Raw genomic sequence first — 25488 nt, 5'->3', positions numbered from 1 at the left:
AAAAGTTGAAAAATCTTCGAAAATAGCGATAGAATCGATTAGACAGACGTAAACGTAGATATAACTGACGGCGTTGGAAAGGACTCGAATTGTCTGACCAAATTACTAGACAATCAAAATTCAACGGACAAAGCGAAACGTCAATAGAATTACTTAAACACGATCAAAGTTAGTCCAATCAGGTAGAATGCAGTTGGAACACCTCGATTGAACACAATCGCTTCTACTTGATTGGAATACGCAACAAATTATCGAATACGCTATTGTAGCGATAGGAAGCTTCATCGATTATTACGCTTGTTTACATATTACGACAAACCATTATCCGACACGTTCGAACAATACGAAGATTTATCAAATAACGACGAGTGAAACAAATCTTTAACGAATCGAACGAAACATGATCAAAACATCGTTAAACCGAGTCTTCTCTCGAGCAAAAATATCTATAATTACAAAATTCAAAATAAGTATAATAATACTAAAGATAAATCAGTTTTAATTACGCTCGTTTGCAAATGAAAATAACTTACAATTAATAGAATCCTGAAGAAGTACAACGACGTGTAAACAATTAAATGCCGGAGAAAGAACAGAATTGAACATTGTCAATGGCAGATTTACAAATGCAATGCACACTACCTGCATAAATTATTTTCAGAAGAGATAGAACGAGATGTGAAAAATTAAGGAAGCTCTAAATAAAAGATGTATTACGTCTAAGAGGATGATACGGTTTGTACGACTTTCTCACGTTACAGGTTAAAAGATGACGGTTAGGGGACGATTAAAAATAAGCAACAAAGTTTCGGAAGACTATAATTCATTTACGACGCTTTACCAGAATCTGGATATCTACAGGAATCCTATCGTGTCCACTACGGTCTAACAAACTTCTACACGCCCTTAAATGGGTTCCATTGTGATCGTTGTTAAAGTTTCATCATCGTCTCGGATGGTACAGCCCGGCTCGGATGGTACAGCCCGGCTCAGATGCTTTCAAACGTATCTACGACGTTTGACGATCTTCCCTGAAATTCCATCGCAGACTTGTTCGTCACAACCAGACGACTAGCTTCTACCCGCCTCCTCAGTCGATTCACTAAGTGTTACAGGGTGGCAAAATTTGTTACATTAACGAGATTTGCGATATTGCTTGCGATTTGCTATACAGATCTGCATAGAAATCGTCTGAGAGAAATGCAAGCTATATATATGTCGGGTTAAGGTTGGAATTTTGGGCGTTTGACGAACCTTCACTCGAATTTACCATCGCGGTTATAGCTGATATTTATTGGTACTTATGTGGTTATTACAAGAGGCTACAAGTAATAGCGGCGATCGGATGGTCGAGATGTCGATGACAACGAATTCAGGTTCGGTAACGAATCCACGGTCAACGGGATGACGAATGCGATGTGATACACGCGTGTCTCAACGTGCAAGTAAAACTTATCTGAATGAACTAACTTGCAGTTCAAGTGGAACTGCCCTTATATATTCTTCTCCCCACCTCTCGGGTCAATCTTTGTTTTTAAGGAGAGCTATATAATCATTCCATACCTCTGTCAGGTACACGTCCCTCCCGTGAACGTGGCTACGTTCAGTGACCCGTTATGTCACTTCGAGCTCAAGCCCATCGTCATAAAATCGGATTAGAACATTAAAACTATTTCTTAGTTTTATTATTTAAGTGTAGCTATAGTAAAAATCTGGTAAAAATCTCCCAACATTCCAAAAGGGAAGCCCCGATGTCCTTTCATCTCCGACATATATATATAGGTATATAGAATCCAGTTGAATAACACGTAGTTTTACGTCGAATGACATTTAATTATCGCATGTATATTTATTTATCATTTAATTATCATTTATCGTGTGTATTTATTTATCATTTAATTATCATTTATCGTGTATATTTATTTATCATTTAATCATCATTTGTCGATTATTTACTCTTATCCAGTTCGGAATTAAACGTGTTCGAGCACCTGCGCTTGATCAATTTTCAAACTGCATTTTCTCGAAAACAAAGTATCGTATGAAAGAGATGTTCTTATTGTTTCACGAGGAATATGATACGTGGGAGTGATATAGTACGATCGTAAAATAAGTTCACAATTCTTGACGACAGCAACGAGTAACTAGATATCGAGTATTGGTAGTCGTAAGGAGCTAGAGTCTCGTTCAAGGCCGTATAATATTAATTCAGAACCAGTCCTTCCTTTACAGTACATTTAAGAAAACTTGTCTAACGAAAACTACAAGCCACAGATAATTAATTCCTAAACATTCCAAACAATCCAATTTCATAATTCATCGTCGAATTGCTAAGGACTGTCCGTGCCTGTATCGTCTCGGAGCATTTCCTTCCAATTCTGCGCAATAGCTGAACCAGAGGTAACGTTCACTTAAAATTGTTCGTCATTCGACAGGCATTTAGAACACGCTTGCAATTTAGTTTATGTCTCGCCTTAGACGGGTTTCAAACAGTTATTTGTAACGAACGAGTCACTTCACTGATCTTTCCTTTCTCATCGTGATTTATAGAAACGCAGTCTGCATTCCCGCCGACTGAAATCATATCTGCTCTGAATCGCATTACCGTTAACGATGCCCCAATGGTTTCTGGCTTCTTGCCCGCGTGATTCGAACGCGAAACAACTCGTTTTTCCGCTGCCAATTGCCGTGCGATTAATTAAGCCGTTTCTTGTCCGAAAGTCCAAGATATCGACGATCTAAACGAGTTTCCAGCCATTACTCTGACTCTGCGCTCAACCGCGATATCCGATACCAGCGAACGCATAATTAAATACAGCGAGAAATATTCGACAAGTGAATTTCAGGAGAGGAAAGATGGGAAGGAAATTTTGTACAAACTGCATAGGCGGCTCTATTTTTTCTTCCACTGAATTCGTTGAAAAATTAATCCCCGGAATTTTAATAGAAATATCAGATCAAGCTAACGAATGAATTCATTATCTCGAATACCACACCGACAAATTGATCATTATGGAACTTTATGTCAATCGATCGTTGGTAATTGCGTTTGAATAACATACATTTATTTCACGATAAGTAACGATCTTTCAAAGTGATTTATTATAACAGCGATACTAATTGATACTTTTGAGAATTGATTTTTTTCTCGATAAATGTATTTTCCCAGGTAAATTTGCATGATTTGAAATTGTGATTTACTTAAGCGTTTGTTATTTATTTCCGTGAAGCAAAGCAACGAAAATTTCTACGTTATATCACCATGGAACACCGTACGACGTCTGTTTACGTTGCACACACCTTACAAACGGCGAATTCCATGCGTCGCGCAGGAAAATAAATCGTCAAGGTATTTACTTCTTGCGTCAGCCATGCATTTTCACCGCGATCACACAGAAGGAAGTACACAAACCATTATACCTTCGACGACGGAACAATAAACCCACCTGGTTGCATTCACTGTCACACAGTGACCTTACATAATTGTTTCGTAACTTCGCGCAACCAGGTTAACGTTAAACGGCACCCTAGTTGAAATAGGATATCGTCTGGTCACGCATCGACCATTCCAATACAATTTTACAATTCGCGTAATCGCTGTATTTGGTTCGCCGGTGTCAATTAAGAAACAAATTTATAAAAATTTTAATAAACGAAGGATAATTTTCACAAGATGATCATATACAGGGTGGTTGGTAACTGGTGGTACAAGCGGAAAGGGGGTGATTCTACGCGAAAAAAGAAGTCGAAAATATAGAATAAACATTTTTCGTTCGAGGCTTTGTTTTCGAGAAAATCGACTTTGAATTTTCGCTCGGTACGCGTGCACTTTATCGCGTCTCGTTATAACGGATCTCACTGTAGATCGTTGTCTCGATTGACGTTATTTTTTTAATTTTTAAAATTTTTAAAATTTTTAAATTTTTAAATTTTTAAATCTTTAAATTTTTAAATTTTTAAATCTTTAAATTTTTAAATATTTAAATTTTTAAATTTTTATTCTATATTTTAGACTTCATTTTTCGCGTAGAATCACCCCCTTTCCGCTTGTACCACCAGTTACTAACCACCCTGTATATCGGCACAGTTCCAAAGCAAAGAATTTAAATTTTGAAAAATTTTCAACATTATCCGTAAATTGTTACGCAATGCTTGAACTTAACATAAATATAACATAAACGCCTATAGCTTCACGTACGAGCGCTTTAAAATGGAGAAAAATCGAATGATCGTAGTTAAAATTTGAATCGAACGCGGGAGCTAAATTTTTCGAAATTTAAATTTCGCGCTAACAAATTTAAATAATCCAGATTTTGAAATCTCGCATTACGAAAATTCAAATCTTTCCAGCTAAAAACTTTTCTCCAAAGTTACAACTTCGAAATTCTTCCGCAATAACGTTCCGCCACTCGGAAGGAAACAACGTGCAAGAAGCAGAAAGCCAATTAGCGGGGTAAAAATTCGTTCGTGTCAAAAGGCAACGACCGCGGCCCAGAAAAATTTCAAACTTTATCTTTTTTCTTTTTTTTTTTTTTTTTTTGTTCGTTGTCTAGCTTGCTATTCCCCTCGTTCGTCACTTTGGTGGCTCCGCTCTCGAGGTTAATTACGCGAAATGAAATTCGTTCCACGGTGTTTTCGTAAACACCCTCCAATTTAGGTTAACATTTTTGCGACGTCTCGCGTTCCGAAACAAAGCCGTTGCGACGAAATTATTCCACCGGTGTGTGAGTGGGAAGCCGGTTAACGCGATCTCTGGTTTCCATTGAAAATATACCGGGTGACCCAAATTCCCTCTACATTCCTCTTGGAATGTTCCGGTTTCTGTCGCGAGCGGAAAATCCGCGCGCTTATCTCGCGTATCGCGGATAATCGACGTTGCAAAATCGCGAAACGCCTCGAGATCGAGCGTGCAATTTTTGCTTCGCCTCGTATGCATTTAGAACAAAAGGACACGTGCATCCGGTTGACAGGCATTAGAAAGCATTACTGTTCGAGATATCGAGACGGTTGCATTGCCCCTGTAATTAGGCCTCGAATCCACGCGTTTCCACGATATCATTGGGCGACGTAGAAAAAGATAGTCAGACGGTGAACGTTCCTCTACGCTCTAGACACATGGTAAGTTTCGTTACGATATTTCCCTTATTCCTTGATACGTATCTATATTGGCGAAACGCGTTGTTAAAAGTAGATCGTAAAATACGTTATGGGATTACAGGACGCTTGCGTATCAAGAGCAATTTAATTATTTCAAACTTTAAACTTTCACGACTGTTCGATGAGACATTTGCGGTTATTCGGGTTTCAATCGTGTTATTAGCGCGTTGCGCTTTGCTCCGATGTTTCGTAAACATAGTGGATTCTAACTTATCAAAGATTCATCGAACTGGGATGTTCGCGGAACGTTGGGACAAAGCGCGACGTACTAATAATACGATCGAAACCTAGAGAATCGCAGATATGTTAATTTAATAATTTAATAATTTAATATTTTTGTTGGCTGGTTGTTCACTGGTGGTCCGCAGAAGGGAGATTGCATTTTGCTGAACGAATTTCTTTACCACTTAAATTCGTTTCATTGCTAAATAGTAGTTCGTTGAAAATTTTGCGGAAACTTTGCATAGCCTCTCTTTTTATCGGTTGTTCCTTTGTACAAATGATGGTCGTCGAACGTACTGGGACGTTCGTTACAAAAATTTTTCCAATATTACGTTTTACGAAGTCTTTTACGATAAACCGGTGAACAGACAAATAGCACATTCTTATGGTTCGGGCAATTTATTCGACAAAGAAATGAAATCTTCGTTACAGCAGAATTCCGTTTATATGAAATTGTTGGAGCATCGTACGAATGAAGTCGAACGTTTAATCGACAAAACACTTAATCAAGCGCTAACTTAAATTTCCTTCAAATAAATGGCCATTCTATGCATTAAACGAGTATATAACTAACAATCAATAATAAATAATATCATTAAACAAAATGCCAGAAATTTATCCTACATTTACATAGCACAATCACACAGAAAATAAGTAAAATTCCGTTCGAACAAATTCCACTGTACGCGCTGAACAAACATCGACAAACAAGTAAACACGTAATTACCTTCCAATAAAGAGAACCGCTAATTTAGCCATACTACTGCAAAATTCCACAGTCTTTCATTCCATCGTTACCATGTAAACGCAACAAGGAGAACATGATCGAACATCTCGATCAACTCATAATACCAATATATCTAAATATGTAACGTATACATATAATTTTTTTATGATTTACATATACGTACTCTTCAGACGTATCATTTATCAGAAAGACCAGTTTGTCCCAATACACATTAATCCACTTTAACCATAGTCTAACTATTGAGATATGTGTAATTATGTGTGCTACACTAGACGCTAGCCGCGTATTAATGACACACATATATGAGTACGAGTGTTGGGAATATGTGCGTGCACAGCGTCTCGTAAAACAGATGAATGCAACTGCGTTGGTAGCGTGGAATAGAAGATGGCGAGACAAAGAGAGTGCTGAGACGCGTGCAAATGTAATCGACGAATATCTTGTAAATCACATATTAAATAAATCTAAAACTATTTTGATATCAATCCCAAGCGTAATCTAAGTGTTCTTATATATTTATTTCGGCCACTAAAATCCACAATTCGCAACAGTAACACGACGCAGAAACGACGTAAAAAGAAGGACGAAGAGAGGGAGAAGAGAGAAATTATCGTACAACGTTCACGTGACAGGGACGAAGAAAAGAGCGAGCGTGGCTCGTCAGCGAGCATTAGAAGGTATTAGCGATTGAATATATCGCTGTGGTTCGTAACGTAGATAGGAGCGATTAAACGTGACAGTGGGCATATACGCGGAGCAACGTGCGCGGTACGCGCGTCGATCGCGGACCAATTATCGCACGGCACTCGTGGTTTCTACAATCGACGCAACGACACCTTCGTCGTCCGGCCGCGTCGCTGGAAATTTTTATTCTGACCACAGAGTCGGGCCGTGAATTTTTAAACGGTCTACGCTTGCACGTCGATTCGGCCGCCTCACCGTGTCCAGAATAAATTTGAATTTATTCCGACAGCATTCGATCGGTTACGTATCGCATTGATAAAATGCCTCCGACGGGGCGGCGGGTTAAATGACTTTTAAATATCATTGTTGATTATCGCGTTATTTATCAAATGAGCCGCAAGCTTTGGTTCCTGGTAAATATTTCCAATTTCGATACGAAACGCGAAGAAAAACTTAATGATAATGAGAATTTAATTACCGCATGTTTATCATACGCAATGTACAATAATACCCGTTTTGATATTCGCAGGAAAATAATATTCGGTGGTAATTATTGGATACTTTCTTGTTAAATATTGAAAATTTCCTTGTTCTTTCTATACTGATGTTACGATATTGACAGATTTGGTACGAGAGCAACGAGTCCAGAGAATCATGACATTATGAAAAAAATGTTCTACTCATTTTTTAATAGCAAGGAATAGGCTTGGATATTACATCTGTTGAGAATTTTGGATCTTAATTGCCGAAATAATGGTATAGGAACGCTGAATTTACATTTAGAATTCATATTAAAATAGTTTTAGACTTATTTAATAAACGATTTCCAAGATCTTCGTCGATACACACTTGCACGCGTCTCACGTTCTTCCATACCAGACTGTTAACTGAACAGTTTACATTCCTTTGTTTCAGAGACGCCGCGCACACACATACTTCCGTACACTCATATTCACATACATGTATCACTACTACGCGGTCAATCTAGTCTAGCACATAAAATTATACATATCTCAATAATATCGTAAGAGAAAGACGATTCCTTCACTGCTAAATAGTTGAATCGTCGATAATTTCTTACTTGGAGTTTTCCGTTTCAAATCTTCTTTCCTGAGAAATTTATTTTTACGTGTCGCTCTTCCAGCAAACCCGACGCGACGCAATGATATTGAAAGTACGAATTAAAATCGACGATACCATTATTCGATTAATCGACCAGATATTAATCGTCTGGATAAACATAGAAGTCGCTATGATTGTGATTACTTTTGAAAAGACTTCGACGTAACATCGTTTGAATAATCTGACCATAGTCAAGCGGGAATTTTTAAGCGATCAACACGCCGACGTGGAATCGATTATCATGAAAATCGACTGGAATTTATCGTGGAACTTTGCGATTGATTTTCCCGTGCAGAAATAAAATGGTCAGTTTTTTAATTACTTCGTCCATTGTATTATTTAACATATTTGAGAAGCGTTCGGTACGGTTGCTTCTTTTTCGTTCGCGACGATTTTGCTCAAAATTTCAATTTATAACGGATCGGTGAATTTTACAGCATTTTTAAAAGGTTCTTTGAATATTCAAACGAATCGCCGCTTCCGTCCAAAAAACGTTGACAAAAGCTACTTTAAACGCTCGACAAAAAATGTTCAACTCGCTCGGTGGGGTGTTTTCTTTGATGAAAATAATCGTCAATTTTCGAACTTTATTTTTCACCTAAAGCATTCATTCATTCGTCTATTAATTAATTCAAAATAAAGAAAAGTATAACTATCTTTTCGTTAAAATTCGATTAGACTTTAGTACCTTTCGACTAAAAGACCAATCTACTCTAAACAAATTTTATAAGCCCAGAATATTAAAAAAAAAATCACGCTGTGATTGACAATGATAACGATATAATTGTGACTTATTTACTTCCTTACGGTAATATTTCTCGTAGTCCTCGGAAACCCTTATTCTTCGTACTTCTTCCGCCTTCTAGCGCCACTACGATATTTCCTCTTTAACGTTTAGTCGACAAATACGACGAGCTCTTCACTGACCCTATATATATTACAAGGAAACACAGAAGTTCCGTATCGACTTAAAAGTGGAGGAAATAGGGTTTCCGTTAGAAATGGACAGCATCTGCGTCCTCGAATAGATTGCAGAGCGGGGAAATAACGTTCTACATTTAGGAATGGCTCGAAAATTTATGCTCGAACCTCGAGAACCCTTCTGGTGTCGCTTTATTAAAGACGAGTCGCGAGGAACGATAATGGACGTGACGAAGGATAAATCAGAAGGGGCAGAGAAAAGAGTGGAAAGGGGCGACGATGGCATGGAGAAAATGACAGGATCCGCTGTGCCCGCGAAACAACGTGGAACGCGATATAATGACGGGTTCGATGACAAGCGCGAAACCGCAATGACAATTATTCCGCGACGTTTCGCGGTTTAACGCACGACCTCCACTTCCTCGGTCGTTTCAACTGGTTCCGTTTCAAACTGTTTGCTGTCGCACTTGCGGTGTTGGAAATGGGACGAGTATCGCGGTAACGAGAATTATAGTATTTGTTGCGCCAGATTGGCTGACATAAGACGGTATGCAAATAAGGATGCTGAGATTACGGGAATTCTGATCCAACTCCGAGGACATGTTCTGCGATTCGTGAGTAAAATCCTTCGCGATTCGTGACTAGCGAAACGTTAATTGGCCGGACAATTTCATATAAATCTTTCCTCGCGCGTTAACCGAATGCTGTCTTCACTATGATTTTTTATAATCGCGGAATACCAAGTTAATAAAAATAGATCCATCTTGGCTAAGGCGATTTCAGTTCTTACGAATAGAAATACGATATACGTAATTCATTTGTAAGAGAAATAAAACACGTACGAAAGTGAGAAATGTTCAACTAGAGAAATTATTGTATTACGTCGAAGAGATTGACTGACGGTTAACAGAACTTGAATGTGCAGAACGTGGATGAAACTTTAATATCCTAATGTTCACTCGACATTTGATACGAGATTAATGAAACTTAGCGTTAGATTTATTGGTTGATAAAATCTTAAGGTTAACCTAGCGAGGAATAAGTTAACGATAGCGCAGACAGGACAGTTTATCGTATAAATAATTGGGAGTAATCGAACCAGCACTCGACATTTAATCGAATCAAACATCCAATAATCGATATTTGAACAACTGGCAATCCACTCTATCGAGCAACTTATTTGAACCAATTCAGCCCTACAGATCTACCCATTGCAAACGAGATGCAATATAAATTCACACGTCAAATCGATCACCGTTCAACGAATATCGAAATCAAGTATCTGACAAGAGTAACCGCGATATTGCGAAATTAACGAAATGTTCCCAAATAACGGCGATCGATACAACCCTTCGCTTTTTTACATTTCTATGCAACGAATATGTCGAATCGAAGATTACGGTTGTCGATACGTTGATAATTTGTAAAAAAAACGACGGTACACTGGTTAGTCAGTTGCGATAAAATTTATGCAATTTTGATGAACGTACGCTCGCCGATTCTGTTTGCTTGGGAACAAATTGCAGGAAAAAACATACACAGTACGCGCGTCGGGGCTTTGTAAATATTTAACAACTGGGCAAACAATCGGAATCGAGATTCAATTTATTACATCGATGCAGGGAAAAGCACGCGATGCAATATGCACAGCGACATAAATACCGGTATTTCGTTGCTAAGCGAATTGCGATCTAATTTCACAATGTTTCGCTTCTGCGCTAATTATTGTCGTACGAATGTCGCGTAAATTATATTTAAATATTATTATACACCGTTCCATCTCTATCGGTTAAGTGTTAAATCGTTTAATTACATAGGTAAGCTTTTTTCGCTCAAAGAAAATTACTTCCCACCTTTTTATCTCTGCAATATTATTCTCAACTTATTATCCTTCCACTGGATATTACAACGAGATACGTACTGTACTGTGCTATATGGTGAATCATAAGTCGTTTGCCAATTCAAATATCGAATTTATTTATCTCGGGTATGATCGGATTTCGTATTCAGTATTTTTGATTTAGCATAGTAGATTTCAATTTTTTAAATAGAGATACCATTGTATTTTACGATTATTAATTCATGCTTCTATTAGCTATATAATTCCCCACTGCGTATCGATAAGGTGACTTAAAAGAAACAATTAGTTAGCAAAATTGAACGATTTGAAAAGAAAGAAAGATTTTTCGATTTGCCATAACAAATTGTTTAAAAATCAAAATGCTTGTGATTCAGACTTGACAAATATTCAACTATCCGTAATGTACAATTCCACAGTTCGACTCCGTGTTATTACAAAACGCGAGATCGAACATGATTTTACGTTCATGATTTAAAGTTAAGCTACTCGATCCGCTGGTCACCACGCTGCAAAGTCGTGAGCGTTCTCTTAATTTCGTTCGGACCTAGTCCAACGAAGTTCCGGCCGCGAAGAAAACAAAACACGAGATTCGCGACCGCAGTTAAACTAGAAGTTAACTTCGTTCCCAAAGGGAGGTTGTTTAAATCTGTAGCGAAGCTACGAGCGCCAGCCAAGGCCATTAAGACGTCAGAGAACTCTAAAGTCCGTTTCGAGGTATCAAGAGATTGGGTGCAATTTGCACCCAAGGATAATCGCGATACGACGTTCAAGCCGGAAATTAACAATCGTGCCGGACTGTTGCTCGAAACTCGACCCACAAACCTCTGATATTTATGTCCCGTTAAATAATATTCCGGAATTCGCGATAAAATGCTAGCTAATTGCTATAATCGTTGACACGTCGCTACGTTGATATCAATTGGAAATCAACATGATATTCGAAATGGTTTCTGCGTCGCGCAGGGAAACCTAACAGGAACTACAAATCTTAATGATAAACTAGGCGACTTAATTAATCACCATATGATTGATTACGTTACTATGATTTCACTTCCACTCGAGATTTCACTCGACGATTACTCCGCGGCTGGCAAGTGTCTTGGAATTAGATGACGCATATGCTTTTCGAAACTTCCAAAAGGATAAAGTCAGAAAGACTTTCTCCCCTATTCTCGCTTAGCGAAAAGCTCTTAACACGATAGCGAACACTAATGCGATTCTAGCGAGCAATTCGCGATAGAGTTAGACGTTCGATGATCAATTTCTGACCATCCAACGCTCAATGTACCGTCCGTTCTAAGCTTTCTCTTCCACTACCTTCTTCTTTTTTCTCTCTGACTCTTCTTTTAAATTATGTTACTTGCCATGACGTTTGCTTTCCATTTTCGTACCTAAACTCACACGTACTCTGTCCTTATGGGATGAAGTTATCCCGACAGTTCGCCAACTTTTGTCTGTCTGAGAAAGTAACATATTTCATAAATTCCTGGAAACGGACCCTACCAAACGACGAGTCGCTTCTACTGTGCGTAATCTGATACAACGAATCGCAGAAGTATTTTTCGTACCCTTTTAATTATTCAACTCAAATAATTAATATATATATGGAGCCTCGTTTAATTACTCGTTAAAATATTATTCAAAAACGTTTATCAACAGGAATATATAGTACGATAAATAATCTCGCGCTTGATATATTATTAACTCAAAAATAATAATTTATCGCGATACACGTGGAAACGTAAATAAACCGTCAGCCATTCAACGTCAAACTTTAGATTCTCTGCATCCGATTTAAATAAAATATAATCTATAGAACGAAAATATTTTCCCTTAAAATATCGTAAAACGGAAATCCTCTGTATACTGTAAACGCTGATGTTATTACCAAGATCTTATATTTCACAAAAACCTTCCAACTTTCTGAATCGATACCAAAGAAACTATCGTATAAAGCCAATTCCGAATTCTTTCTTAATTTCACGGAACCTGTTACATCGAGAATATGAAACGGGAAAATTTGAACCTCGGGCATAGGCTAAGCTGCGCAATTTGCACTCGGCGATAATCGCGGCGCATTTGCACGTTACCGTGTACCCGATAACGTTAACGAGGTTGTCGCAGGTTCACGCACGTCGTGCCTAAGTAAATTGGCGGGCAAACGTTCGGCAAGCCCCGGCAAACCGGCCAATTCGATTGCGGGACACGTAACGGAGAGTTCGAGGGAATGCGGAATCGATAATCGAGTCGAGCCATGGCATTTCGTTGCACCCTATTCCCGATTTTTTCCTACCTCGGACCACCCCATTCACGATTTTCACCCCTTGAATGAAAATTTAATTCATCCGCGTAACCGATGTAAATCGCGATAGTCATCGGCTGAATCACGATCGGCAGTATTAAGTTCGGTTAATTTGAAGTTACGTTCGCTAACGATATTCCAGGTATTTTCTCTATTAAAGTGTTGGAATACAACGATATCAATCGCATGCAGATAAGGTGGTTGATCGCATGGATTCTTCCCTTCATTGTCCAACGCTATCGCCACTAGTGCGCGTTCGTGAGATGTACCATGGCGGCTAGCACGTGCATGCTCTTTCGAGAATTTGGCGGAAGAAGCTTAAGGATATGGATGGAACATTCTCGATGGGCACGTCGAGAAGCTACTAGAAGGTTCTGTAGCACATGTGACGCCACACAGACACCCACACAGGTCACACTCATTACTGCATACAGAGTGGGGTTCTAAACCTTTTTAAGGGCCATGGGTCACTAAGCAAGTCAGTCTGCGAACAACTAGCCAACTGTCAACATTCATAACGCTTACTTGTATTTTTACTTGTAACTTTGTTTAATAAAAATCATATAGTATTGTTTCAATACACACATTGTGTCTTCCACAGTTTATTAATCTTAATTTCAAGATTAAATTCTAACATAAAGTATCCTGCAACGATTACGTACTGAATAAATTTAAATCGTTACACGACAAACGCGAAAACGATCGTTTCGCTTGATTCGTGTTACACAAAATTTCTTCCGATCGTAATAATCATATTGTAGCGACACATGAGTTAGAATTCGATTCAAATCATGTTGTTGTTTTGCTTCGGAGTATGAAGTTCGTTAAGTTACGTATAATGTAAAAATAAACAAACTCCGAGCAAAACAACGTCGCCGCTACATGTAACCGTAAAACAAAGACAAATTTGAATCTTCCCACTTCCCCCTGACTACTATAAATAAACGGACGCGATCGCAAACGGATTATTATAAACAACGACCAAACGACGTTACACACACCGTTTCGCGACTAGTACATTGTATCGACGATTTCAAATATAATAACGATTTTATCTACCAGTAATCTCATCATTTAACCTCCTACAATATCTTCCATCCTGTATGGAGCATAAATTAAATAAATTGATTATATCGTTGTGTTCCTATTTATTCTTTTATCGTTCGAATCGTAAGTATTGTCAGAAGTCACGAGGAGTAAGACTAACTTGCGATCGTCGTTATGGAAAAGTGAAAAATATAGCAATTACACAAGAATGGATTAGAAAGGAGCAAGAATTTTCTTTGTTTCTGCAGGATATACAATTGCAGTAGCCAATCTTCGCATACGCTTTTATCCTATACACCATTTTTTCATATACACCACTTTCTACGTATAATACATACAATAAAGCTTGTACATACAAAGTTGAGATTTTCTTGCAACTGACCATCAACCAGTTGCAATGAAGTTCCAGCTCGCTTTCGTCGTTTTCCTCTTTTACGTAAATAGAAGGTAACGTTATATGACTGTTCCTGTTCGCACTAATCTAACCCGTTCGATATGATTTCGCGTAGGCAGGACACGTTCTATCCGCGAAGAAAGACGATATCGAGACCAGTTGGAATTCAAGTTCTTCCAGCGTGTACGTCGATCCATTTGCCGAGCGTCGCTGAAACAAGGGGCAAAATATTGCCACCGAGTGAAAGTGATCAAACTAGAAGAATAAAAATCATTGCCGGTATCAAATATTCAACTGGAAACAAACGGAAGGCGAGAACGCTTGTATTAATTAAACGCGATAAATCCCACCAATTTGTTTGTTGCTCAAAATCGTTCGAGTTAAACCGATTAAAGGGCTTGTTTTCGCGTAAACGTCGCGTCGAGCAGAAGAGCTCGAAATGGGGTAACGATGGTTCGTAAAACACAACGAACAGCATAGAGCACGCGGTCGTAGAAGTTAAATTGCGATCGCGCCTAGGGAAAGAGTTCGCGAAATCACATTGACCCAGTTCCTTTCTTTCTCACCCTTTTGTCCGTGGTCGAGCCGCGCATACCGGCCACGTGACTGACGTACGTACGAAACTTGGCCGTATACACATACGCATAGACGCGTGCACGCGTGTATAAACACGTAGGATAGGAGAGGTACTATTAGCCGCACAGGTACGTAGCCGCACATTCCTGCGGTTTCAACAACATAACCGGATTACACGGCTTGCATAGGTGAATTAGCAGGCAAATGTTCGGTAAATTCGTTCATTGGCATCTGGCCTCGTCGATTCGCGCCCCGTATCCTGCTTCCGGTGTGTATTCGTCATGATTAGACCGTGAATTTTTATGCATTCACGGGAAATCTAACAATTGGAGAAAGGAAGCTGCGCGGCATACGAGTAATATACGAAGATACATGAAATATCGAAAGAAGAGTAAAAGAAATTTCTATCTGGATTCTACGTTTCATTCGATTTTGATATATTCGAAGGAAAGTTTGGAAACGCGAAGCTGCGCGGAATACGCGTAACACGTGGAAATACATAAAAAATATTCAAATTAGAGCGAAACGCGTTTCAGCTTGGGTTCTAACTTTTTGATGTGTTGGCAAAAATGCCAAGTAAACCGGGATCGCTCTCTAGAAAAGTACGATTGTAACCGATCGATCTACTATCACATTTTTCAGTTGCTTGTTCAAACTTTTCGCCTCAGCACCCACTCGACATACACAATTTTTTCCTGCTCGTCGCTACTAAAATACGGATATTTATGCAGATTCATATTTTAGCGAACACGACTGAAAAATAGGGCTCGGACAAAGATTTGTTTGGATCAGGTTTTTAAATTGCGAAGGGTACTTGAGAACTTTAGCGGTAAAAATGTGGATTAATTATGCTAACGCGAAGCATCTCTGTACAAGGTTTCTCTCAGTATGCAATCCACTTCTTCGGTGGAAATGAAAACGGAAATAAATGCAGTTCGTACGTTCGAGTGTCTTTTATTACAGAGACTTCTCTCGGTTATGGTTTGAGTAAATAAGTATCGGGTTAAGTGAATTTTGTTCGTTCGTTTTCATAGAAAACGCGTGATTTATGAAAATCGTTTTACGAACATCAAAATGGCAAACTGTTATCAAAATGGCAAGAAATTGTACACGATAATGTTAACCAAGTTTTAAATGCGGATAAACCTTCGCTTCGTATTTTCTTTCTTATTTTATTATGCGTATTATGTAACTTTAGAACGTTGTCAATTGTTGGTTTGGAAAGTAAGTGATTGCGGATTTTGTCATTAGGTGGTAAATCCGTAATCACTTAGTTGCCAGCCCAATAGAACGAGTAATATTGTAACTCTGAAACGTTTAGTAAAAAGATCTTTCAACTCTTAGTCTATAAGGAAATAAAATTCTAAATGAAATAAATACTATTAATACTTGTTGCTACGACTGACAGCTAACTTTTATCATATAGGATTTCATGCGAGCGCATACATATGTGCAAACACGTGCGTTCATTTGTTTCTCAGATTTATTCTTCGAGAACGGGGACACCACCCAATGAAAATTTATCGTGTCGCGTCGCTTTAGCTTGACAAAAGGAACCATCTTCTTTCTTGTTACGCGACGAGCCGGTGTTGTTTCAACGTACACATGCAAGAAGCAGTATCAAGGAAGAGTAACTTTATACATTTGAAATATTCCTACTATTACGGATACTATATGAAATCATAATTTCAACGGAAACTGCATAGCTCCCGAGAGTACCTTTACGTGATGGAAGCAATAACTTGTTGGCGAGGAAAAGCGTAAAAATTTCAATATTTCCGACAACATTTTGGAACAAGCGTTAGATTGTAAACTAGTCCTACAGGAGGAATAAGCGAAACGTGTTTGGCGAGTAACCTGTGACTAACTGCAAGTGAAATATTAAAATAAATTAACGAACCTTATATAAGAAAATACAGCTTACTTTCTTCTGGCATTCTTCTGGTATTAACGAACCAAACGTGAAATTCAATTTCTCCTGTTATGGATAATATGTTAAAAATGATTCAAACGTACGAGCGAATTAAATAAAGTTGCAAAACGTAATTACGTTTGTAAATTTCCGTCAAGCTACTTCGAAACGAAACGAAACTCCACGTATTATATATCACCAGGTTTCCAGAGCCCCTTATTAATTTTCCACCTCGTACGGTTCGTATATCAAAATTATCAAATACAGTTCCACTGCCGCAGAAAGTTACTTTCCAGCGAACAGGAATAATTCTCCGCTTATTTAATTACTTGTCGCTTGTCTGCTCGACTGCTTATCGTTTTCGATTATCGAGAAAAACTTATACTTACAATTACCTACTTATAACTGGTCAATTTAGTCATTCGAATGATATGAAATTCAAACTAATCGACTCTATCCGGATTGATCCTAAAGAATATATTTCTGTCATAACGAATGAACAGTAAAATTAAGATTCTACGGAAAAACGGATGTATTAGAGAGTTTATTTAACGTAGAAACATTTGTTTTCAGTTTCGTGTGCTTTTCATTAAGAAAAGTTTGTCCATAGTTTAGCACGTACAGTATACGAAAGTTAAATAAAATTAATTGATTTCGTAATTTTTGTATTATTCAACGGTAACTTTACTTTGGACTTTGCTATTTTCATTATTTTCATATCATTTTTTATATTCTATTCTTCCCATTAAACTTGGTATTTCGAACGAATTATTTCTACGCGATTATTATTATCGAGAACGAATTATTATACGTAATTACATATTCCAATGTATGTTAATACGAACAGACACTGTAACGAAAGAGATAGAATCAATTATGTATTACGTGCGACAGTTGTTTCTATACAGCATTAGTTACGTTAATTCAAAGAATTTATTTCGATATCCGCGTTATGGCCTATAACCCGGAATTCGTATATAACGCGAAACGTAAAAATAAACTTGCGCGTTATAGGAGGTCCCAGCGTATATTCCGTTTTAAAACTTAAATCCGCTATACGGTGACGGTAAAGCTAAAACTTTTTCACGATACGAAACTGACCGGTGTAGCTCGTTCGTCAACCATCCATCATGATTTAATCCACCACGGATTTTTATACATTTATAGGAAATTTGAAAATACAAAATTGTATATAACATGATAAATATATAAAATATCCACAGAGCATAGCGGTGTATAATACACGATAGATAAAACAGTTTCCTGCCGAGCGTTTACCCTTTTAATAATATTCTCGAACACACAGATTTGCATAAAAATCCGCAGTCTAATCACGATAACGAAACTGATGGACGATAAAGGATTCGGTGACGTCACGAAACTACCATCTCGAAAACTATAACAGCACTTGCAGTACGGTCGTGCATCAAAAGTTCCGGTTGCAAGAGCCATTAAACTTTATCATGCTGTTTGACTCACCGTTTCTTCGAGCTGGCTAAAGGAGTTCCTCCCCCGGCGTTCTCCTCCGCTTCTTTCTTCTCACTCACTCTCTCTCTTTCTCTCTCTCTCTCTCTTTCTCTCAACTGTTTCGCTTGCACAGCATGTAACACATAAGATTGTTTTGCACCTGCGGCACTGGAAATGCTACTTAAAATTTGTCGACTTCGTGCAACACTTCTTTCAGCTGGAACACACCGAAACGACACACTGAAAACACGGAACGGTTCGAAAGATTCGCTGGCAAACGCGGTTGACACGCGACTGGAAGCTTCGATCGAGGCGTACGCGATTCCAACGAGCGAACAAAGACGCTCGAGGTCATAGGATATTCGTGCGACGATTTGGAAACATTTCGACGTTTCGTGTTAGAAAGTAAGGCGCTGACGCAGAAACGTTTTCGAGAACACGCGACGACTGACAACAAATGATCTAACGCTGTGGAATCGATGATCGAAATGACCTCTAGGGGACGCGCCTGGGTTAACGCGCCGTCAAAATTCAGTTAGAACGCACGTAGCGTCGTGTTTTCTGTAATACGATACGCCTATAATGTTTTTGTGTATTTTCTACGAATAGTCGTTCGAAAAGTCGTGAGTATGGAGTATTTTTAACGTTACGTATCGTTGTATAGTAGTACAATAATAAGCTGTACGATAACTGTACATGGAAATGTGTATTGTATCACATTTTCATGATATTTTGATGTATTGCATTTTACATCAAAAATGGTATATAAAAGATTACGTAAAACTACGCATATAGAAGAGAACAAATAGAATTCGAGATAATTTTCAAGATATATTTGCAGAATACAAACGAACTTGGATACGTCGAAAAAGAGTGACCAGAAGAAGCTTCGAGATTGAAATTCTCAATTATTTATCCCGTGATATAGTATATTTTCCATAAAAAGGTACGGAAGGTTCACGATGGGGTAAACAAGTAGAGTTTAACGAAACTTTGAAAATAGAAAATCTATAGAATAGAAAATAATTCTTTGAAATAATACTTTGAAAAATTCAATGACCAGAAGAAGAAGCTTCGGTATCCTAGGATTGTGGATTCAGAGCGTATATATCACGATGAAATATCATATAATTTGCATAAGAAGAAATAAGAGTAACGTAAAATTCGTAACGTATTACGCAATCTACGTGAAACGAAGTAAGAATATACAAATAAAATGCAATTAAACTTGAGAAAAATATCCTATTTTAAGATGATCGGATACCTCGATATCACGAGAGAAACCTAAAATCGCACGATCGGAACGTGTTGTCCCTTGCCCCGGAAGGAATTGCCGCAGAAGATTTCCGCGGATTTAAACCGTACGCAAGAGTGGATTTGCAAACGGAGGGGAAATCCTAGTATCAAAGAGGAATCGGAGTCTCCTGCATCCCACGAAGATTTCCGCCTCTTTCGTGCTTCTCGCGACACGTTATGTCGTGTAACATCGTGCAGCCACTCCTGTCGTGAGCCGACAAAGTCCCCGATTTTTGCTGGCCCAGATCTTAAAGGTGAGCGCGAAAACTGGTAGCCAGCGACTCGAACTGGAAACGAACAACTGGCGCGAATGTTCTTGCACAACGTTTCTCGGATTTATCGAAGAAAACCGCGTCAGTTTCCCGCGCCGGAGCATGTTTTACCGTATCGTAATCCGAACGAACGATTTATTCGAAATTTTAATCTTTATACGTATCGATGTAATATGCTTCGTGTACGTTTCGTGTATTACAATTACTTCGAGTATGATTTTATCGGAAATTACCATAATTGGTTACTAAAGAAAAAATCAACGCCGATTGCACCGGAATAAAATTCGCAACATCGTGTTGCGATACGAGGCGTAATTGAAGACACGATCAGCAGACAAGCGAAACAACATCGATCGATTACCCAACGGTTAAACACTGATTTAAACGGATTTAATTGCGAAGATTTCATCTGTGGCGATAAAATATTCGTTTTACACGATCAAACAACGTGGTCAATTTTTGCCAAGCAGCATCGTTCGCCTTCCATTGAACCGCACGATGGAAATCACGGTCGAACGATTAGCAACGATAACCAGCCTAATTCCTCCGTGTGGCCTGTAAACTAATCGATCATCTGCAGCCAATCAGATTTCGCGTAACTGGTGCTTGACCAAACAAATTATTTCCCGCCGATTACAGCTACGTACATCGCGCCCCCGCAACGATCATCCGGCGCGTCTAATTCAGTTGAATCGTTCGATTAAATTGCACGCAAATCGCGAACCGCGGTCGAGGTTTTCAGCCCACCGTCATTTCGAACAATTTCCTTCGTGGTCGCGTTACGCTGCGATCCAACGGCTGAGTCCGTGGTGTTGATGCAGTGTCATCGGGATAACGGGGAAAGAGTTATGCCTCGTTTAACATCCAACGAACTGACTATTAGCGGCACAATGCCCGTCATCAATTGGTCGTGACGGCCTACGTTTAGCATCGCGCGTCTTTCTCGCCGTTTAATCGCCGTTGGTTTAAAGTTGCTCGAAAGATCATCGAGAAAAGCGTCGAAGAACAGGTGGTTTACGTGCTTCGGTTTACGTTTTACAATAACGATGGGGAATTTATGGTTACGCGAAGTGTAGAACGATAGAAAATTTACGATTGCACAAAGGATGGAACAGTTGGCACGATGTTACGCGTCGAACGAAATAAATTTTTTAAGCGAGTCTTTATAGAGTCTTTGTTCTCAAAGAGGAAGTAAATTTGGAATATACCCATGATTTTACGCCACGTTTACATATACCGATTTCATACTAATGAAAAGCATACGATGGATATCAAGGCCGTCGATCTTACGTGTGTACTATATGTTTAAACTCCTCCAAGATGCAATATCATTTTTAATTGCAAAGACAAGAATCGTAGAACGTCGTAGCATAGACGTCGATCGTACTTGAACATACACGCGCACGTACGCGCACGCACGCGCATACACGCGCCAATAAAGATATTTATCTGTCCGGCAATTTGAAAAAACAACCTCCTCGAAAAATAAAAGAAAAAGGAAAAAAACAAATCACCGCACGAACTATCCGATTAATACCACTTTTCCAACAATCACCTATCCAAACTCCTCTTCAAAAATCACAAGTCGCGCTCCGCGTGAGTCGCACGATCGAAGCTGCGCTGCCGGAATTCTCTCATTACAGCTATTTACATTTCGACGCCGTTCCTCTAAATCTTCGCGTCGCACATACCACTGGCAAGATGTTTCTCGTGGCAAGATTTCCGGACTACGGTGAAACGTTGGCGGCGCGAGGCAATCGAATCGCCGTGCAGGCAAATCGAATCGGAAACACGCGGGACCGGAAGACGTCGCAGACGGCGACGGAGGCTACGATCACCGTGATTTCTCGTCTACCTTCGGGATTCCCAGTGTCATCGGCACCGTGTTTCCGTTTCAGTATCCGACAAGCGTCCGTTCAACGTCACACGTGACACTGAATGACACGCGAACGAACACGGTCGATCGTTTCCTGTACAGAGCTTGGCTCCAGATGGAGGTCTACCGAGACACTGACGACTGCTCTCGCCACGAGGACATTCCCCGATTCTCAGGTGAACCGACGAGAGAGAAACCAGAAGACAGAGGGAGAAGGAGAGGAGAAAGAAAGGATCGCCGTTCCCGATCGTACCTTCCACTCTTTCTCGGACGCACCTTCTGCCCCGCACGTACGTCCGTCTCTGTTTCACTCGCGCGAGATTTTCACGATTTTCTCCTTTCTCCGTTCCACCGTTACGGTCCCATGCCACGAACACGCGTGGGAGAGGGAGAGAGTGAGAGGTTACCGTGAATGATTCCGCGGAGGCTTGGCTGCCGCTGTTGCTTCATGCACGCGTAAAATTTGTATCGGGGAATAATTGCCGGTTTTAACGGTGACGCGATGATCTTCGCGATTGCGAAGGTTGCGCGTGCAATTCTGGTCGTTGATTCGTTTCGTGTGGGTGACGTGTGTGCGACAGAAAATCGTAACGCCTAAGGTCCTCTGTTTTTCATTTATGGTGGCAAAGTGGAGAGTAAGGTAAACGAGGATTATTAACATTTTTTTTATCAATCGATTGATTGTACGGTTTGCTTGTCGCGTGTATCTCTACGTATATCGTAGCGAATGCGCGATAAACTTCCTTCCTCGACCATGACTTGCTGGCAAAATTTCGAATTGCCCGTCCGTGCGTTCACACGTGTGCTATCGCACATGGTATGTACTAACTATGTGCAAAATTTGAACTAAATAGCCGACCCAAGCATGCGCTCTTCTCGTAGAATCCTAGCATTCCATTTTCCAGTATATAATGCTAATAATGACGATCACGTTTTACGTACGTTCGTAACGTCTAGCGAAAATCGTGAAGAAATTTATTGGACTGGTTTCGAAGCCACCATTGAATAGGAATTAGAAAACCAATATGATATATCGAGGTTCTCAAAATTTCATCTTACGAAAATATTTATCGCGCGTTCCCTCTTCCATCGGTATTTCTAATTTCAAGTTTGTTCTACGACGAACCTCTCCTTGTCAGGACACCGTGATCGTATTTATTTCGTTGAAACGAACAGACGATTTCACAAGGCAACCGAATTGTTACGTTTGAAAATATTGATTTTGCCGTTGATAACGAACGAAGGCACACGTAGATGAACCAAACGACCGATCGTTAAGCGTATCAGATATACAACGCTAGCTGATTGCCATAGCGTAATTTACGATTTGCGAAACAATCCTGGCAACATTCTGAATCTATCGATTGATAGACATGCGTGGAACGAACGATTCGAAGAATTCTAAGCATTCGACAAATATGTTGCGTTCGACGCACGTCGATTCCAACAACGTTTATCCACGTATGTTTCTTAAGGTCGCTTAAAACGCGAATTAATAAATTCCGACAAGGAGCTCGTTACACGATCGTTCGTAATTAATGGTCGTTAAGGCGGTACAAATAAGCGTGTTCGTAGAAAACGCGAAGGCGACCTTTGCCGTTAATTTCGTTTGCACAATTGCGATTCGCCAAAGGAAGTAGGCTCCTTTTTCCGATGCAACAACATTCTTGTTGCGAGATGACCTGAAATACCGTACCTTCGCTGGAATCTACCTCGCGTGGCATTACGTCGGTTGGATTCTTAGCGGAATGCTCTTTGGAAATCGTATTCGAACGTAGATTCACGAACGATCTAGCACGACTTTTAAAATTAATCAAAAAATAGAAAATGTGAAGATGCAGATTGTTCGAAGTGTTTGTAATTCCTCGAACGGTATTTCAACGTTTCATGTTTTACATTTTTATTATCGTTTTTGTCTCGTTTGATTTGAAATTCAAGTGTAACGCCTCGTTATGCGCATACTTCTACACGACTCGTTGCAACATTTTTGCGAAATTTGCGATCTATGATCTACGCTGTGACTACTCGCGGGGAAACCTCGCGAAAGATTATCTCGGTTACTTCGGTTCTTACTATAAAACTTATCTGGAAACTTGAGTACTTTCAACAGCAGAATAGCGTAGAAGGTTCGTAACTGTAAAACCAATGATTTGAATTAAGTCTGGACTATGTTACGTTTCTGCATTTTACGAGTCTTTTGTCTACGAACGAGTCTACGACGAGTCCTAAAAGCAAGACCGTATCTTAATTAACGTACATTTTAGCACAAGACTCTGAGATTGAAGTAGAAAATAACGGAATATATGCAGGAAAAAGTAAGCAGAAAATCTACCATTTCAAATTAACCATCCACGGTAAAATCCTTCAAAAATATGCCTACTCGTTTTGTAGCTTATCTGAATTTCGGCTACTGTTTACCAAACTCGTTTCAATTCGCGATAAAGCTAAACATAAATTTGATTCTTAATGGAACATCGATAAGGACTCGGAGCGGATATTCGGATAAAATCTACCGCGTGGTCGAAACAGTAACCCGTAATAAAGCCAAAGAAATTTATTCAACAATTTCTGTCGTAACACAGGACCTTGATACAAAATTCAACTCGAACTTCGCCGTACAGACGATGGACTCGAACGCGTAAAAAGTTGCAGTCGCTTAGATAAGCGACTCGGTTAATTAAATCGGGAACCTCCGGACCGGTTTCCCTTTCAAGAAATCAAGATCACGCTTTCTCCGCGCGACAGCGGCTACTAACCTTGGCGTATCCGTTTCCTGGACGAAAGTTCCGATGCGGAGAGTACCGCTTCTTCGACGGCCGGATGCAGTTGCAAAGTATAAATTGCGAAGCGACTGCGACAATTAACGAGGCAAGACAACCACGACGATAGTTACACTGGCGAGCCTATTAACGTGACGCTGTACCTTCGACCCACCTGGAACCGCCGTTCTCTTCGAGTCAGCGCACAATCGCCGCACCTGAGATCACCATTAACTTCGAGAATGACTATACCGATGCTTAAGCTCCTTTTAAAAACGACATAAGTATGTAATAAAGTATCGCGAGTACCGAAATGTAAATAAGTAAGGAGAATGCGAATAGACGCGAGAAAAATGCGTTTACGCGCTATATATACATATAGCGGAGAGTTTCAGAAGTTCGGTGGTTTCCTCGTTATCGGTTTTCTATGAAGCATCGTTTCTTATTTGTTAGAAACTCGTAGTCTCGTAGTTGAGAATTTTATCGAATAACAGATTGCGGATTTTCATGGAAATTCGCACTTTTTCGAACAAAATTACAGAAATATTGAAGAGATTGTTAAAAAGATACAAAATGGAGATTCACGTATCTCGTTCTTCCAGCATACATTGCTCTGGATATTTTGTATATTTCTACGTACTACGATGCGCGTACATTCTATACGTTTGCGAAGTCGAGTGTGTCTATTTTATAAAGATGTTAGTGGCAATTGAAAAATTTCGTAGATAAATAAGGCAAAAGCAGCAAGCAGAAATATTAAATCGCTTTATTCGCTAGCACGAAATATAAAGACACGAAAGTTTCGTTCAACGGCTAAGAGGCATTAAGGAAAATCAAAAGAAATAACAAGGCGGTAGAAACTACATCGAAAA

At 39.4% G+C, this 25488-nt stretch overlaps 1 protein-coding gene across 7 annotated transcripts in view; it reads right to left on the bottom strand.

The window, feature by feature from the left end:
• Positions 1–25488, bottom strand: part of LOC138181441 (uncharacterized) — a 208517-nt gene that overhangs the window by 151267 nt on the left and 31762 nt on the right. Inside the window, exons 1-2 of one of the 7 annotated variants that reach the window (XM_069116235.1) lie at positions 21633–21986; positions 18426–18630 (exon numbers count right to left, since the gene is read on the bottom strand). The exons of 1 other annotated variant lie outside the window; for it this stretch is intronic. The gene's annotated coding sequence lies outside the window, so the exon portion shown is untranslated. 5 more of the 7 variants (XM_069116254.1, XM_069116246.1, XM_069116264.1 and 2 more) reach the window with 5 other exon arrangements.

Source organism: Bombus flavifrons, chromosome 1, assembly GCF_040668555.2.
Source record: "Bombus flavifrons isolate JBK064 chromosome 1, iyBomFlav1_principal, whole genome shotgun sequence".
Lineage (NCBI taxonomy): Eukaryota > Metazoa > Arthropoda > Insecta > Hymenoptera > Apidae > Bombus > Bombus flavifrons.
This window is presented reverse-complemented; position numbering and strand designations above follow the sequence as displayed.